Below are 19,043 nucleotides of genomic sequence, written 5' to 3'. Positions count from 1 at the left end.
GAAAATGTCATATCTCAGCTAGTATTATTAAATAAGTTTGTTAAAAATCCATTAGAAAATCCTAATTTGGTGCCACTCAATAAAAACATCCTTCCTTTTGTACATTTACTGGTAATTAACATTTCTTTAAGTAGAATAATCAGTTTCTATTAAAAACCCAAAAGGTTTGTTTTTATCAAATGAAAAAAACAATCCAAAGCATTTAGGATGTTTATGTATTATTTTTATGTTTAGCTTGTATTATTTATGATAGAATAGTGAAAAAACAAAAGCATTAAATAAGAAAGATCTCTGCTTTCCATCAGCTTCAAGCTCTTCCTTGAACAAATAATCTTCAATTCCATAGAACGGATATTATTATTGAATTTTACACAAGCTAAATCAATGTGGTTAAAAAATATTAACACAAAAATTATAATTACACAGATATTTCTGTGTCCTGCTCTCTAAATTTTCCTGATACCAGGAGAAACTCAGAGCTGTACTGGCAAAGCAGAGCTGTTTGCCTTTGCAGTGTAGAGAGCAACTGTGTAAAACCAAGCTGTATTTCTACAGATATTGCCAAATTCTGGATAATCATGAACTGACAGCACAGGCTGCACGCAGGACACCAGTAGAATTGCTTTTGCTTTTTCCTGATAAACTGTATTAAGAGCTTAAATGCTCGATTAATCCTTCTCAGACAAGCTTAAAATTCCCAGTTTCTACTCTAAGTCATCTTGTGCAAGGTTGTTGCAAAAACTCCCAAATCAGTACAAGCTCTCACAGCTTTTATTGCAATAATTAACACCCCCCAGCTACTCGACAAAAGCATAAATAATTTTGAATGCTTTGATAAAGGAAAATATACTGAAGTATCCCCAGAAAATGGGATGGTTAAAAACAAGTGACCATCTGAAATCACAAGGCCAGGCTTTTCCATACCTCTCTCCATCCAATGCAGTGCTCTTTCTGTATCAGTAAGTGAAACCAGAACAAATGATGAAATAAAGCCAGTTTCTACTAAAAAAAATTAAGACCTTCTTATGAGCAGCACTGAGCTTACTGAGAACTGAGCACACGGAGCTGGATCTACCCCTTCCTCAAGAGTTAATAGCTCTGTTCACTTGGCACCGACCCCAACCAGCAGCTCTGAACTCCTGGTACAATGAAGATGCCTATAGCACAGTGTCTTCTTTCCCATCAGGTGTATATTACATGGAATATGAGCTATTTGCTGCAGTAAGTTATTGCATAATTTTAGTTTAGTACATTAAAATGGTACTGTGAGGTGCAACAGAAGAATATGCTGATTGTATATGGTGAACATTATGAATATTTAAAAGCTATTTGCTTTATAGTGTTTTACCTGTTAAGGAGATGATCCACTACTGCACAGCAACAGCTGCCAAATATGTGTTTCAATGATTAAATTGAACGTTGTTAAATTTATTTAATATTATTAGATCTGACCTACTGAATATACATTCTTGCTCTTTCACTATGTCATTTTTCCCTAGTGGCCTTCAGTTCTTCTTTGGTACAAGAGACCTCAAAAAAAACGTATGATTCTAAAGGTCTGTTCATGTATTAAAATTTGGAGACATTAACTCAAATAAGTAACCATAAAGCATGTATATAAGAAGCATCAGCAATGCTGCTCCAACTTACAGTAAATATAGTTGTGATTCAACTACCCTCAGATCTTAGTTTCACCATCAAGTTAGGGAAGGTCCTAAAGCTTCCCAGGGTACTAGAAGCCTAATAAATGTGGTACAGTAAGGCAAACTAATCTTTTCCCCCCTCCTCCCACTCCCATTTCCCTCACTGTTAAGTTCATTATTGTACGGCACCTTTTATTAAGGTCTTTACTATATGCTGAGATAGGATTTCCCTACAGTGAAACAATAAATCTTACAAACCTCAAGAAAATAAGGTGCCATAGCAACAGATCATTTACTAAGCTAATCTTGAAACGTGAAGGCATTTGTATCAGAATTACAAACAACCGACATTAGACCAGTAAAATCGAACACCACGTCTTTTTGCAGCTTACTCCAAAGACATTTAGGGATGTCACCAGCTTTTCAGTACTGTTAAGGAGCTGCCTTCTCCCCACACAGAGGTAAAAGAGACGAATAACATAACTTGGCTTAAGACCACAGGTCAAGTCACAAATGACAGCTAGACCTCCTGACCTGTGTCCTAAGTATTGCTGATACGGCAAGACACAAGTTATTATTTCACAAAAGTAACGATGAGAGATGGAAAGGCGCTGGGTAAGAAGCAGAGAATTCATCCCTTGCTTCCAGTTGAATATTCTTGTCTTTCTGTTCCATATTCCAGTTTGCTATAAGTACTTCCAGTTATGAAAAAGTTTCAAAACACCACAATGCGGAGACACCTGTGGATTAGTAGGATTATTTTCATGTGATACGTTTCTCACCAGGCATGTTGCAGAACGAACACAGATCATGGAAATGAAAAAAGACTCAGGACAGATTTGGAGAACAGAGTTCTCATGCAGAGCGTCTAAATAGGAGATGCTCCTTGCGTTTCTTTTCACTGTCTTAGTATCGCACCATTAAAGACACCTTCTTGTGAACAGTGATACACTGTGAAAAAACAGACTCTCTTCTGGTCTAAAATGGTACCTGCTGGTTTTGCAAAGCAGTACCCTGTGAAAGCAGAGTGAACTCATTTACTCAAAAATTCTTTTCCACTAAAAAAAACCCCACCAAACCCCTGTACATCAGGGCCGGTAAGTTGTTCTATGAATGCCTCCCTATTGGCATATTGTTTGTATGAGAGTCCAAGTTTAAATATTTTTAGAATTATATTATCAGTTTCATTAAGAAAGATTAAAAACTGCTTAGGATAGCTTATGTTAATCTGTTTAAAGCTGTCTAATGAGTGCTTAATAAAGCAGTCTATAAATACAAACTCTTTTCTTTCCTTTCACTCTGATTAGCATATATACTACTGGGTGGTCTGTGAATTGTTTTTATATACTTATGACACCTCTGTCCACAAAAACAAGTCCTCTAGTAATATGAAATCTAAACAATAAGGATCTGCCTTCACTGCAGATGGTTCATGGTTTAATTCAGGATCGCCTCACTCCATAGCCTACTATGGCAAAGATGGATCTACAGAAAATAGAAGACTTACCAGTTTCACATCCCATCCTTATCCCCTCCCCACTTAATCTACTCTGTGTCTGCTCTGATGCTTCTTGAACCAGGTCTGCTGATATAACTTACTACCTTAGCAGAAAACTAATGCAGCATAAAGAAAAGAGAGCCCAGCTCAGTCTTGTGGACGAGTATGTTGAACTGGCACAGTAGAAGGTCTGGGAGCATGAAAGGTCTGCACTCCCATGCTCCTACAACAGACTAACCAGTGACCACCTTGGGTTACCATTTTGCTCAAGTTCAGGATCTGCAGATGTGGGAGAGGCCTGGCGTAATACTAATCTTGAAGCCTAGCCTTAAATCTACAGGGAAGACAATGAACAAGAATCATAAAGCATGGATCATTTTAAACATGTTGGCTTGCCAGAGTCAAGAGATTAAAAGTCTACATTACAGACCAAGAAAATGGGTGCAAGAGAGACCTAACTTCTTGTAAACTGGAAAAACTCCCAGTCCTTGTGCTACACAGCAAAACAAAGGTATGATGGTAGAAAGAGCTAACATGATCAAAGTGGTAGGGGTAAGAGAGGTGGCTGTAATGCACGCTAGCAGAGTAAAAGCATCCCAAAGACAACATACAACCACTCTGGTTGCCAGCACAAGGTAAATGTTTCCATTCCTTTCGCCCTGCTGTTACCCATGCTAGCCAGACTAAGCTAGCAGCAGCATGTCAGCGCATGCTTTGGTTTCTCTTTCTCCCTGTAAATCTACCAAAAAAGGGTTAGTGCTGCAGCAGCTAAAAGCAACCTAGCAGGAAAACGGAAAACATACATTAATGGAGGACTCTTGGCATGTGCTGCAACAAAAGATCGTGCTTGAAACCACTGTGTTTAGAAAAATAGCAACAGAAAACACTGACTTTAATATTACTAATCTTAATAAAGATAAAGGATAATATATAGCCTCCAATCCTGCATAGGATGGTGGGGGACGGGACAGGTGTCCACCCTGCAAAGGATTAGAACTCATGCAAAAAAGGATTAAAAATTCATGTGGCACCAATTCAAGTAAACAAAAACGTTTTCTTCTAAAGGATGCGACTGACATAATCGACTTGCACTTCAAGAATATATGTAGGAACAATGCTGTTCTAAGTAAGTCTAAAATAAAAAAATCATTAGGACTGTGGGCAGGGACAGACCACCAATGCCCACAGAGAAGGAACATGTCATGCGTACAAGGGAGTGGAAAAACTTCAGACACTGGAATAATATAATTTGGAGACACATAAAACTTGCAGTGCAGTAAAAAACGTTGCTGAGTTTGCCAGTCTTGGGACTCTGAGTCATAGAGCTGTTACAATGGTGCCTGTCTAAGAGAACCAATTAATTTCTGTCTTGCAAGACTTACAAGTTTTCCAGGAAAATATTTTTAGTATAAAAGCCCCACCTCTTGTATTAAAGAGACTGTATGATGCTACTCATGACTTATCAGCCCCTATTAGTAAATGCTGAAAAGGGAAATAAATCCCATAAAGCAAGAACATAAGCCAATAAAATGCCTTTGTATTTCAAAGGGATCCTCTTATAAAACAAAATGTCCATCTATAAAGTAAAAATGGCGACTGTGCACAAAAATGGTTTCATCAATATATTATCCAACAGCCATGCAGTCATCATCATAAACTGTATGGCTTTTTTAAAATGTAATTTTCTTATTTAAACAGTGAGACTGTAAAACTGCAAGAAATAGGTACAACACCCTCAATTTAAGTTGTTGCAACAGTATTTTACCTAGCTGTCACCTTAATTTTCAGATATAATTTTAAAGGGGTGCTGCTGTTTGCATAATCCATTCAAATACTCAATAACAAAAGCACTGTAATAAAACTACTTAAGATTTAATTATTATTTTAACTACAATGCTTTGTCAAGGGTGTAACTCCACTATCTTCAGTGATATAATTCTCCATACATATTAAGTGTGCCCAAGATTTAAATTCTCATTATCCACACATTCATAATAGAATTGTGTAAAGAAAAAACAAAGGACATCTGGGTTAAATCAAATTAAAATAGTCTGAACCCTGAGATAAGTAGAAAGTTTGCAAAGGGACTGGAAAGTAAATGCAGAAATCCTCTAGAACAAAGATAAAAAAATGTTTGCTTTGTTACAGCCAAGTAATGAAGGCAAACTTCAGCAACCACCTAACACTTAACTGCCTGTATATAAACACTTGAATTTATTGTTCCCACACCTGTTGCTATTCAGTAAGTACCAACAGCGTGGAGACCACCTGTGAAATGGGACAAAACTTTAAATCAACAGTACCTTCAATTTTAAGGTGGAAAGGTAAGCAGCAAATTACCCAATCTGATCTTGAAACAACTCTCTTCCTCAAACAACTCCACTAACAGAGGATTTGGGAAACAACATTAATGTTACAAACATGTAAGTTACTGTAATAATCCATACTGAAATGTCACTTTGAGGTCACATTCACATGGGAGGATCAGCAGCACTGGAAAGAATAAAAGACGACATCATAACACAGTCAAACAATTAACATCTATCATGGGAAATATGCAGTAAGGAAGGAAATAATAGTTATTTCTGGTGTTTCAAACAACTGATCAATTAGAAAGGTATTTAATAGAACCACTTGCACCTGCAAACCCCAAAGATGGTAAGAGTCCACACGAGCAAATTAAACCAGTAATAAAGAACGGGCTATGCTCTCTGGCACATTCATACTACTAAACTCTTTCAGCTTCCAAACTAGGGCGGCTGTATCCAAACCGGCCATAGAGAACGTCGGCTAAATCCTCCCTTGTGCTGCCGGATTGTCTGCGTGAGCATCAGCTGTCCTGGGCAAAACCGCTCCACGCTGTGCTCCAGCAAGTTCACAATACGAGGACCGCGTTCCCGTGACCAGGAACACTTTTTGCGCTGTTTAGCTCCCCAGCACTGACACAGAGGTTTGATTATCCACGTTTCACACTGCAGCTACCTACCAAGGCATATTTTCAGAATCATAACGGCAATCGTGTGTTCATAAAGTTTTTCATAAACATATGACTGTCAAGCTAAAGAAATGGCCACGGCTTGCCATGTACTTGGCACCAAAAGTTGAGCCGAAGACATGGTTCTGTAGACCGGAGGCAATTAGATGTGGTGATACGGATGGCAGACCACAGAGAGGACACCACTGTGTGAAGCTGCACTTCCCAAGTGCCTTAAAGCAAATTTCACTGCCAGCCTCTCCTCTACTACTCTCTCTCCAAACCCCCCTGCTGCTGCCTCCCCACCTCTCTCCCCAACGCTCTCCCAGCTCTAGTAATCAGAAAATAAAAACAAACTAAAAAGCACAGTAGAACTCACTGACGGCTGAAATGATGGTCTTTGTTTACCTGAAGAGAAACTCTCAGCTCCATATTTTTAATAACCTTCCACAAAAATCTTTATTTTAAATCAATAATTCTTTCACTATCTTGTTCATCTTGTACTTTCAATCAGAACGCAACGCTGAACTGAGCTAGAAGCTCCAGTACCAAGCACATCCAAATTCTTGCCCTCTCTGATCAGATGGAATCATCTTCCAGTTCATGTTCTAATGTTTAATACTAACGTTAACTGGAGGGAAAAAGAGGGCTTAAGAATAAGTGAGAGTGGCTTCTCTTAAAAAATAATTACATAAACCACAGCACAAAGTCTGATCAACAGTTTTAGTACAAAGGCTACCACAGAATCAGCAATAGCGGAAGACTTTAAACCTTGTTTAACGGTTAACAACAGCAGTTGCAGCAATTCTACAAAACGCAGATTCAGGAGTTGTCAGGAGTTCAACTCTTTGCTGTTCCTTTTCAAAGTTCACATTTTAAAAATCATATTGAAGGTCATATAACCACTGTTCAAACCAAAGCAATAGCCAAAAGAGTAGCAATGACTATTTAATTTATTTCAGACAGTAACATACCACTCAATTTTGAACAACCCAGACATTTGATCATTTATTTTAAACCCCGTTGCACGACTGAATAATCCAGATGGGCACATGATCTGGGAAATTCTGGGCAACTTCAACTGATGCAGCAGTGCACGAATGATGAAAAGCAGCTTTGCTACATTCCTTGGAACCATTTATATTTTCTTGTGTTACTGACACCTTGTATTTTAACCCAAGTCTTGAAAAAATCCACTCCACAATTAAGAAACTTCTTCAGCTATCTCATTAATTTTTCCAGTATCTAAGCTAAAATTTGGAATAAAGCAACAGAAAAAGAAATTTCTTTATGGTATAACTGTGAACTCAATTATCCACGTCTGATCTAAACAGACTTTTTTGAAGCTACAGTCACTGCTCTGTGTCAAGAGGCATCCCTAATGGCAAAACGCCCACTGCTCGAGAGATGCAGACAGCTTAGGATGCCAGGATGCCAATATTATCAGAGAGCATATTTATGAGAGAAACTCGTCTGAGAACTACCCCAGAAGTGGGCTTTCCTCAACAGGTACAAATGCCTGAATTCTCTTGAGTGAGGATCCTTTGGCAAACATCCTTAGACTGGGTACCAGACGGGGTACTGCTTCTCTCTATAGAATTTTCTGTTGCTTTTTGCTTTTATGGGGGCTGGAGTCCAGATTATAGCCTCCTGCACCCTCCCCTACAGAAGTGGACTCTATTAATGAGAGCGGCCTTTCACCTCTCTTGCATGCAATTTCAGAAAGTCAGCAAAAACTGAGCTGGGGGAGGGAGAGGTCTAAAGAGAAGTCTACACCGAAAAGCAGTGCAGACATAACTGTGATAATGAACATTGCAACATCTCACTTCTTGGTGCCCAACTCCCAAACTGCAACCTGCAACGCTCTGTTATGAAGCATGGGACATGCTGGGTCCTCTAGCTTACAAGAGAATTCAAACCAGCCTGCATACAGGAGGGCAAGTGAGTAACCCAGCCAACACAAATGCTGAAAGAAAGATGTAACTTGCACAGTGTCCTTTGCCAGGACTTAGACCCTCTAACTTCAGGTGATGTAGAGGTGCTCAGGTCAGATCATGACTCACTAAATCTCTTTAGAGGCAACTAAGAGTTCCTTTTTTGAAAAATAAGAGTGAGGCTTTTCCCTGAAAGCCCAGTAAAAATAGAAGGTAACAGCAGTACCTCTTTCTTACCAGAATCCTAAAGAAGAGGAATAGTTCAAAAGTTACAGCCAGGTGCTGCTGAAAATGCTTCAGGTGCTGATTCACTGGGAGAGAAAAAAAGATTTGAAACACACAGGGCCCTAGATCTCCATTCTTCAAAGCAGTCCACTCACAGCCTGATGTCAAGCTGTCAGTGCCCTGTTCTGGGAAATGAGATGTAAGCTGGAACACCTTGAGGTTGAGAAAAGTACCTGCTGCTACAAAATGGGGAGAACAGCAGCTTCTCTTCTTCCTACATGTTTATAAACCAAAGCACCCATGGCTGCTTGTTTGTTTTTGCAGAGCTGAGTTCTTTTGAAGCGTTTCCCATGCTGCTTTGATAGAGAAATACTTAGGGATCCTGTTAGGCCTCTTTATTCCTCAAATAACGCATTGGTCCTTTTTGGGGCTCCTTTGCCTGAACAAAATCAGATTTTTCTTTTCCTCGAGCAATGCCCACCACAACAGCTGTTATGCTGGCTTAGGAGAAAAGACAGGAAATTAACTACCCTCTGATTAGGCAAAGGTGACCTATTCTACTTTAAAACTACAACACATTGGCAAAGCAACAGCAGAAAGGCAAACCCAGATACTACCCAAATTTTAATTGCTCTGGCAAAGAAAAGAACACAATGCGTTCTCTAGGGATGTCAATCATGGCAGTATAATTAGTTCAAATGAGAGGCACTAATAGATTTTTAGGGGAAGAAAGCATTTTTGCGCGATGGCAAAAGAGCACATGTCAGACTGATCAGGGTCATTAAGCAATGGTATTCCTCTATTTGCACTACGTTTGCTACCACAGTTCGAAAGAAGCTGCACAGCTGATGACTGGGAGAAGTATGATGCAATGCCCTTACACCAAATGTTAACAAAGCCACTTGCCAAGTTTTCCCACTCCGAAGTAGCTTCCACCAGTAAATATCTATTTAAATCACAGTGAAAAAGATCTTTGTCTGCACTATGATTTTTTTCCTACTGCAACTATAAAAACAAATTGAACGCTGGAGAAGGCAAATCATGGCAACACTACAAGATACTTTTTTTTTTTTTTGCTTATAAATGTACGTCCCGCTTGTAGCCTAGCAACAAAAGCAGCAGTCTGTGTTAAATTGATAAAGCCTGCTGCTGGGGCTCTCTCCTCAAAACAGCAGCCATCTTTGGCGTGTAACTTGACAGACTTCATCATTCTGCATTAAAGCTACCTCCAGATGTCAGAGGTTGCCGCAGCCAGCTCAGCAGTGTCGGCTTTTGATTTGCCACCTCTCCTCCCATCGCATGAGGAATATCGCAGAGACGTGTCACTTTATCTCTCCATTAAGAAAAAATAAAGCTTCTTTGCTAAAAAGGGTTAGTGCAAGCTCCTACTTTATTTAAGTTCTGATTGCCGTGGGCTTGTCTCCGCTCCTTACTTTTTAACCTCCCTGGTAAACTGAAGTAGGATTGTCTGGCTCTACCCAGGCATGTTCACGGCCCTTTTCTATAGTTTGTCACTGTTTCATGTATCTTTTTCTGATAGGATCCATACAGGTGATTTTTTTAATTGCACAAAGCCAGTCTTCACCCCTGCCCCACTCTACCAATACCCATTATAATCACAATAAATTATTTATAATTCAATAAGCTAAAAAACCCCGCAATACTCAAAATTAAAATCCCTGCTTCTGGCTACCAGGTGTCTGACCTCCAAGGTATTTGGTGTATTCCTCCCCTGGAAAGGACAATCCCCCAGCAGGGAGGCTTGTTTCCCGCAGGCCTGGGATCTGTGCCGCTGCCACGCACCTCCCTGTGACACACAGCCCACGCTCAGGGGACAACTCATGGTCTGGGGGAGATTTTGGGAGCGGGTGGGGAAGCGGGGAGCTGTTATGTGTGCAGGGAGGAGGCGGGTGGGAGGGCTGCGGCAGCCCCCAGCCAGCTGTCTGGCACTGTGAGCGTCCAGGCAGCACCTCCCAAGGCGAGGGGTGACCCACTGGGACACCGGCTCTGCTCCCACAGAGGGGATGGGGTGACACATGGGGCTGGGACCCTGCAGAGGGGACAGGGGTGACGTGGGTCTGTGCCCTATGGAGGGGGTGAGGTGACACATGGGTCTGGACCCCTACAGAGGGGATGGAGGTGACACAGGGGGATGGGACCCTGTGGAGAAGACCGGGGTGACAAGTGGGTCTGGATCCCTATGGAGGCGGTGGGGTGCACACAGAGCTGGGACCCCATGGAGAGGACAGGGGTGATAAGCAGGTCTGGGCCTCTGCAGGGGTAACAGAGGTGACAGATGGGTCTGTGTCCTTGTGGAGGGGACGGAGGTGACACGCAGGGCTGGGTCCGTGTGGAGGAGACCGGGATGGCAGATAGGGCTGGGTCCCTGTGGAGGGGACGGGGGTGACACCCAGGGCTGGGTCCCTGTTGAGGGGACGGGGATGGCAGATGGGGCTGGGTCCCCGTGGAGGGGACGGGGGTTCCACCCAGGGCTGGGTCCCTGTGGAGGGGACGGGGGTGCCACCCAGGGCGGGGTCCCTGTGGAGGGGACGGGGGTGACACGCGGGGCTGGGCCCCTGCAGGGGACACCGCTACGGCACTCGGGGTGACACCAGCGCTGTCTCCGCAGCCCGCAGCCCAGCCCCACGGGGACCCCGAACGGCGGGGACGCCGCTGCCCGGTCCCGGCTCCGGTACTCACCGCGGCCGCCGCGCGCTGCCGGCCCCGCGCCGCCCCTCGCCCCGCTGCCCGGAAGAGCCTCGCTCGGCGCCGCGGGCCGGAGGCCGAGGGAGGCGGTCGGGCCGCCCCGCTCCGCTTCGCTCCGCCCCGGCGGGGCAGGGCCGGGCCGGGCCGGGCTGGAGGCCAGCCCGGGGGCGGCGGTGCCGCTGGGGCTGGGCCGGGGTCGCCCGCTCGACCTCTCCTTCCCTCCCTCCGTCCGCTCCCCTGGAGTCCCGAAGACGCCCGGGATGATGCGGCGGCCCCCAGCGGCTCGGGCTGCCGGGGCAGGGCGGCTCCTCCCGCGCCTACGGGAGCGGCCGTGCCTCCGCCGGGCGCCCGTAACGCTGCGGGGACAGCGCAGGCCGTGCCGTCGCTGTTGTCGGTAATGGAAGAAAAGCTGCCGGAGGAATTCCTGGAGAGACGGATCATCCGCCAGCAGCGAGAGCCGCGCCGGGCGGGCGGCCCGAAGGCGGCTGGGTCAGCAAAGGCGGGTTTCTGCTGGCTGCTGCCTCACCTTCACCGCTCCCGCTTTAATACGCCTTGCAGGAAACAACCAGCAGCGGGGAAATGTAGGAAACCACAGTGAAATAACCCTTAGAAAAATAATTTGCTCTTAAGTCCTAATCCTAACAAAGAAGAAAAAATAATAAAGCAAGGCATTCCTATGAAATCCATGCCAGCTGATGAGAACTTCCTTGTGTAGGGTGCCTTAAAAATGTCACATAAACATGGGTCCTTGATTTCATTGGAAATGGACTTCAGTGCATTTCTTTCCTTTTAGTAAATACGGTCAATCCACATTTTATCTTTACAGCATCCAATACCTTCTCTGTTTGAGATTAGATTCGCAAGCATTTGAGATTTAGTAAAAAGAGTAGGGATACTCTATTACACTGTTGCTATTCTTTCCCAGCCCAGCTTCCCAATGAACATGGTGATAGACGCACAAACTAGATTCTTAACACACATTTCAAGAATTGGCACATTAACGCTCGAGCCTGACAGTGTTACAAGTCCGCAACACATGAGCTGGTCTTATCCCATAACTAATGCTGAGTCTTCTGGGAATGGGGGAAAAGGTGCTCAGATACAGGGTACTGCGTCCCATTTACAGCCTGCAAACAGTGCTAGTTCACCTCTTTTGTGGAGCAGAACAACATACCAACACACAGAGGCCAATTGCGACTACTGGCTATGACCCAGCCCAGCTCCTCTAAGGTCTTGTGTTAAAATTCCCTTTGTAATAACACTGCTCTGCCCACCGACCTCATCCCTGAAGGGGCGGCAGCTGTGTGTGCAGAGCAATCCTGCTTTAAACACTTTGAATATGGGGCTGGCAAGCTCTGACCTCCGTGTCACTGCTCATTGCAGGATGCTAAATGGGTTTATAGTAAAAAACCAGAACTCTGCCCCGGTATTAAATGTTTATGGAGATGCACTTACTGGTGAAATCTTTGCTGTTAAAACTCAACTTCTGTGAAAAAATTGATTTTTTTTTCCATAAAAATATATTTGTGTAGGCTGGAGTTTGTTTTCAGCTTTTAACTAGCCTACTCAGTTTGCAATTTTCGGTGAAAAGTTAAGATTCAACTTTCATTCTGACACAGGCACATCAAATCTGAGATGTCCACCTATCTGTTTCCCCCATGGGTCCACAACTAAGGTCTTACAGTTATATATATGACAGGTGCAAATATAGCAGGTGAGATTCCATCAAGAAAGAGTAAAAACTGGCACTGATACCCTTGCACTGCATTTTTCTTGCACAACAAAATTTATTCACAATTTATGTACTTTACTGCTAGTGTCTTCGATTCTTTTTAATCTTGTCAGGCAGATCCCCAGTCTCTGTGACCACTGACAGATCCAACACTGAATACATCTTTGATGGTATCCGTCCCTAATACTCTTTGCTAAAAACATTGCAATGACTGAGCAGGAAAGACATCTCATTCAGAAAATGGAGACAGCTGGATGTCGTGCACAGAAATAAACCAGTTGTCCATGGGTATAACTGGTACTGTGGTATATGGTTTACATGCTGAGGACTGATGTCTTCTGCCTCTAAAAATTTTCTCATATGCCAAAAATACTACTTTGTTAATCTGTTTTAAAACCACACATGGTCTTTTCTGCACATCCTAATAGACACTTGCAGACTCTTTACTGTAAATATATTAATACCTAAATTCTTTCTCTGAGTCGCTACATGGAAAAGCTACATTCATTTATCAAGTTAATATTTGCTCTATACTCAGTGCAGATGGTTTTGAACAGGTACATAACTTCTCTTTCACTAGACTAGTAATTTCTCCTGTTGCTGAGAAAAAATTCTGGGTTTTTTTGCCATGAATCGTGAAAAGTCCTGACATGTCTCTGAATAACCAACAATTGCTCATGAGCCACAAAACTAGAAGGCAATTGGGTGAATATGGGTAGTCACAAGGAATGTCTAACCTTTGGCTACATGTTTTTCTTCATCTGCACTAATTTTCATGCTAAAATGTTGTATTAAAAAATGCAGAATCCAGGAGGATGTGCCAGCTCCCAGATCCAGATGTGTGTTTTGGCCTGATCCTGCTTCCATTCTAAGACGAGACCTGGTGTACCAATCCTGTTGGCGCTTTCCATGAGCAGGAAGGTCAGGCGGGTGAGCTGGAGGGGCTGCCGTGGTCTCCAGCCAGCTCTCTGCCTTGGAGGATCAGGAAGGACAGACCCTTGAATGTGGTTTTGAGCAGACTGATCTGCAGCTGAATATTGCAGATTTGTTCTTCAAAAGTCCTGGTCACCCCCAAAGACTCCTACACAGACAGTCCCATGAGATCAATCCGTGTAGCATGGTTAATGCTCCATCTGTAAGCCCAAGCATGTGTTTTCTTTCAGGTTCATGCAAAGTGTAGTACCTTGCTGGTTAAATTAAGTGCAAGTACTAATGGTACATACAGAAAGCATGTGCCTAGAGACTATGACTGGGTTAATCGAATAAGCCCTACCTCACCTCCTGTTGAAGCATTCCTTTCAGTTGCCTTATTTCCCAAGGAATACATTGAGAAGACTCCTGCAAACCTCCAGATGTACATTCAGTTCTTTGAATTTGTTGAACTAGGGATGAATTGAATCATCTGCTTGTTTCCACCTGGAAGAATTCCCGGACTGTTACAGGGCAAATTCTTCCCTACGCTGACCAGAAAAGGAGGAATTCTATTCCTCTACAATTTCTGCCTCATCTAAGAAATGAGCTTTACTGTATTTGCTTTCTTCAAGCTTTCTTGTATTCATAATATTTACATTGGACATTAATGCCTTGAAAATTTTTTTACCATTTCAAATTGGCACTGGGAATCAATTGAGAAAGCCAAGAGCTGCTGCACGCTGCTTTTATTAACATAAATATCCAGTAAGTGGCACTGCAGGACCAGGTTTTCTGCAACCCTGGCTCACAAACAGTGCAGTCAACCAGAGTAAAGGCAAGCGTGGGATATGTCAACACTTTTCTCCTCCATGAAAAAAGTAGTTGTAGAGCAGCTGGGAAATGACTTGTGGTGACGGCCCTGAAGGTGCAGTGCAAGGAACTGGGGCGTATTCAGCTGCTGGCTCTGGAAGATGGTGTTAGGAGCTGGCCTTGGCACTAAGCTGGCTGTTACCAGGGTTTGCCAGAAGAAACCAGCAGCAGTTCTGGGAACTATTCGTTAGCACTCGATGGGAGGTGCCCTGAAGGCTTTCTGCTGGATTTTACTATCAGGACCAGAATAGTGGTCGAGGTGAGCCATGTATATACAGCATTTCCTATGGTCTGCTGACTTACTGTACATTATTTTTATGTAGGAAATCCAAACCCCAGACTGGGAGGGATGTCAGTACAGTCTGAGGAGTGGCCATAAGTTCAAAGATTGTTTCTGTAAATGAGCTAGGGATTTCTGTGAGTCCACGTCAGTATATAAAAAAACCATCCTGTGTTCCCAGTCTCAGCTGATAATGAATAAACTATTATCTAGGGAAAGTTGGTCAGACTTTCAGGTTTGTGCAGGTAACACTACACTTTTTGGCAATATAAATTGTAACGAAACCATTATATAAGCTGATAGAGGATTACAAAATCAGTTAAAGATTTTGGCTCCATCTGCAGGATTTGAACCCAAGTTTAGGTTACTCATGCTATGCTGTGCCAAGCTAAATTGATGCATACCCAATTTTCCTATTTATCTAGATGCATAATTATATCAGATAAGACTGGAAGAGAATGAACATGAAAAGCCAATCTGCATTGAGAAGGACATAAAGCTACATTTAAAGGGATAAACCAACCTTTCAAGGGGATTAGGAAGCCATTTCCTCTATAATGTGGCTATTTTATAAATGTCTCCATTGGGATTGTTCATGTCCTGAAGCATCTGTGCCAGCTGCTGTTGGCAACAAGACATTTGACTAGGCAGACTGATCTGGGATGTCAATATGCAGCTATGGATGTATTTTAGGGGCAAGAGGAGGTACAGCACCATCCCATAGGGCACAGGGAACAACCACAGGATCTCACAACTGCTTCAGCCTGTGGTGAAATGCCAGACTTGTAAGGCTGAACTTAAGCAAAGTAAAGCAACATGTTTGTCATGCCCTGGTCAGAGCAAGGACAAAAGCTGAGCAACTCGCTCATCTGGCAAAACAGCAACAGGTTAAGAATGCTGGTATCTGCTGCTCCCTTCTGCAGACCTTGCGAGGGGAGAGAAGAGCTGAAGGAGGGAGCCTTGCGGCGGCAAGATGGCTGTTTCAGCTAAAGAGCGAGGAACCAAGCAGAAAAACAGTTTCAGCACAAAACTTTGAAGGCTACGATGCCCAGAGTGAAACCTTTGTTTAACTACCTAGAAAATTAATATTACAGTTAACACCCCTGCTTATGTTCATGAGAATTACAGAGATCATGCTATACATATATGACTGTGTTACTCAACTCTCCACCTAAATCATGCTATACGTAACCCGTGGGAGGGGAAACAAGGAATGAGAGAATAAAAAGGGGAGAATAAGGGGTAAAAACGGGGAGAAAGGGACTGAAGATCTAGAAGAGACGGTCGATGGGCTGTGCTCCTCTTCATCCACCGAAGATAGGGAAGCCTTCTTGGTAAGAATTGTGCCTTCACCCCTGGTGAAGAGAACCGGGAGAACTTGGCCAGCATTACTGTAGGGGTAAAAGCGCTCTTGCAGTAAGTGTATTTATCAATGGCAAGTCTGTACTTGTTATGTCTGTCACCTTAATAAACTACCTGTATTTGCAGCTTTGCGAAACTGTTTCAGTGAAAGTCCCTGGGAGGGCTCTGACAGGCAAAGGTCACGTTCTCATCCTTAACACAACACAACCAGGCCTGACAAACTTTTTTCATCATCCTCTAGGGACCAGATATTGCTGACTCCTAATACTTTCACCTCCTGAGTCTCTCCGATGGCTTTTGAAAATAGCAATTAAAAATACACACTCTCAAATGTTTATTTCTGCAGCAACATAGGAGGGCACTTGATAACCTCTGGCAGCATGCAGAAGCGGAAGACGACATACAAGAGCATGCCACAACAACACGGGAATATATGCAGCAATGCGAGCAAACAGGTGAGAACGAGACGTGGCAGCACAACATATGACAGAACAAGACACCACAGGACAACTCAGAATAGCGTACAACATGCCACAACATGAGATAGCATGCAACAGCACAAACAGCATGGAACAGCACTTGACACCATGCCACAGCATGATAAATATACCTGGAAAGATGATAGAAATGCCTAGAGAGCAGCAAGAGACTCATAGCAGCAGGACATTCCTTGAAAGGTACAGAAAATATCTAGAAAACCATGGGAAAATCCTAGAAAGCTACAGGGAATGTCTGGAAAATTATGGAGAATTCTTAGAAAGCAGAACTGAATTCCTAGAAAGCTGTGGGGGGACTCCAGGAAAGCAAAATGTGAATTCTGAGAAAGTTGGCTACAAATTCCTAGAAAGCTGGAGGGAATTTCTTATGAAGTGAGGAGGAGTTGCTATAGAGCAATGGAGGAATCCTAGAGAGAAATGCACAGTTCCTAGAAAGCTGTGGGAAATTTCTAAAGAGCAGAAGGGAACTCCTGGAAAGCAGAGGGGGATTCCTGTAAATAGTACACAATTACTAGAAAGCATCAGGGAAATTTCTAGAAGAGTGTTAAGGATTTCTCGAAAGCAGCTGGAAATTTCTAGAAAGCAAGAGTAAATTCCTAGTAAGGTGAAAGAAATACTTGAAAAGCAATGGGAAGATTTCCTAGAAAGCAATATGAAATTTCCTGAAAGCTGGGTGGAAACTCCTAGAAAGCTGGAGAGAGTTCACTAGGAAAATTACCAGCGATCATTAGGAAAATTATAGAAAGGCATGTGAAATTCCTAAGAAGATGTAGAAAAATGAAAGAAAGCAATGGAAAAATCCTGGTCGGGCTGCGCATCCTGTAGTTCCTAAAGACCTGGGGGAAGCTCTTAGAAAATAACACTGAAAAAAAGCACAGGGGAAAATCAACCACTGTAAAGAGTGGGGAAAAACTCTGAAACAAGAAATTAGGCAGGATCAGGTCCCACAGCCTTTTCTGAAATGTAACTTGTAGCTAGAAGACATCCCTAATTTTAACCTCTCCTAAATGGAGAGGACCGGCTTGATGGACTGAAGAAGAGACACTGAATGCTTGTGTTGGTGGAGCTGAGCCTTAACTGCACTAAGCCCAGCCCTGGGCAGCTAAGCTTTGCTGGAAGGGAGTAGGGGGAACTTGCTGACTTGGAAGGCCCCTGACCTTGAGACAGATTTTGACAAATGGATGATGAAACTCAGGGAACATTTCCAGCCTGGGAAAGTACTGTCTGTAAGAAACTGTCACAGCAAGAACTCTTTGCAACACAGGGCAGGGAAAAGCCAAGGGCATTGAGGGAGGCTGCAAAGAGGGAGACGTTGCCTATGTTGCTGGGATTAAACAGTCCTGCCTGACGTGGTGGGACAGGCGTGGAGGCTGGAACAGGAAAACAGATCCAGATGAGCTAAGGTGAAAGTGGATTTTGGATTATATCATAGTTTGAGGTAATCCAGTCAGATCACTGTGTTTTTCAAAAGTTTGAATGAAAGTTATGGCAAGAGGAGTGAAGCAGCCCAAAGTTTAGACCTTGGTGTGGATTCTTGTTTGGAATATCATTTTAGTGTTTTGTTTAACTTGGTGGAACATTTCTGACTGCCACCAAGCCCAGACTGTGTAATTTGGTAAGGACTTTGACAACCAGCATCTTGCCTCCAAGAATTTAATCCCAGCACCTGAAGGTGAGACCCTGGGTTGGTACAGCCGCAACGTCGCAACAGTAGCGGGGCTGTCCAGGGAGCTGCAGAGGAGAAAATGCTGCCTGAGACAGCAGAGCTCCAGGACTGGGACATTTGGAGTGCTCTGGTCGTTGCTGGACTGCTGGCTGACCCTGTCTACTGCAGCTGGACCCACTGTGCTCCTGTGTGGGCACTGTGGGGCTGCCCCCTTGCAGAGAGCCCTGGCTGGGCATCCCTGGCAGAGCTGCCGGCTCCTGCGGCTCCCTGCGGCACAGGTGCAAAATGCTTCTGTCGGTCTTCACTATGAGCAAGAAGTGATGCTCTGTGCTATATCAGCTTCTATTTGTTTGGTAAGTGTTAGTTTAATTATCTTTAGTTCAAGGGTTTGTAGCCTGCTGATGGAAGGGCTGTGAAGCCTGACCAAACTGGATGTGCAATAATGTGGACTTAATAAGCAACTGTAGAGCAAACTGTTGCTTACTTGCTCCACTAACCTTTAGAGGCAATGGGCTCCCACAGGTACCAAGAACACTCTTCATTGTCACACGTCTTGAACTGGAAAACCACAAAAATCTTCTGGTAGAAGTTAAGCAGTTCTTCTCCATCCACCAATCAGCGGCTGGGCTGGAATATGGGGAAGGATCCACTTTATGCTGGCACGCAGTTCAGGAGTAAATCTGTAACACCAGTTTAGCAGGGGAGAGTGCCTCCTACCAAGCCATCTGCTAAGAAAATTGTATT

The 19,043-nt window shown here is 43.5% G+C and overlaps 1 protein-coding gene across 3 annotated transcripts in view; it reads right to left on the bottom strand.

The window, feature by feature from the left end:
- Positions 1-11,000, bottom strand: part of SFXN1 (sideroflexin 1) — a 28,980-nt gene extending 17,980 nt beyond the window's left edge. For 2 of the 3 annotated variants that reach the window (XM_086470722.1, XM_086470724.1), the window contains exon 1: positions 10,975-11,000. The gene's annotated coding sequence lies outside the window, so the exon portion shown is untranslated. Of the gene's footprint in view, positions 1-8,275; positions 8,308-10,974 lie in introns of those variants that run through there. The other variant, XM_086470723.1, reaches the window with a different exon arrangement.
- Between the last annotated feature and the right edge of the window lie 8,043 nt (positions 11,001-19,043).

The sequence above is a fragment of the Leptosomus discolor genome, chromosome 10 (assembly GCF_034619465.1).
Source record: "Leptosomus discolor isolate bLepDis1 chromosome 10, bLepDis1.hap2, whole genome shotgun sequence".
Taxonomy (NCBI): domain Eukaryota; kingdom Metazoa; phylum Chordata; class Aves; order Leptosomiformes; family Leptosomidae; genus Leptosomus; species Leptosomus discolor.
The sequence above is the reverse complement of the archived record's forward strand: the minus strand, read 5'-3'. Positions and strand labels throughout refer to the sequence as shown.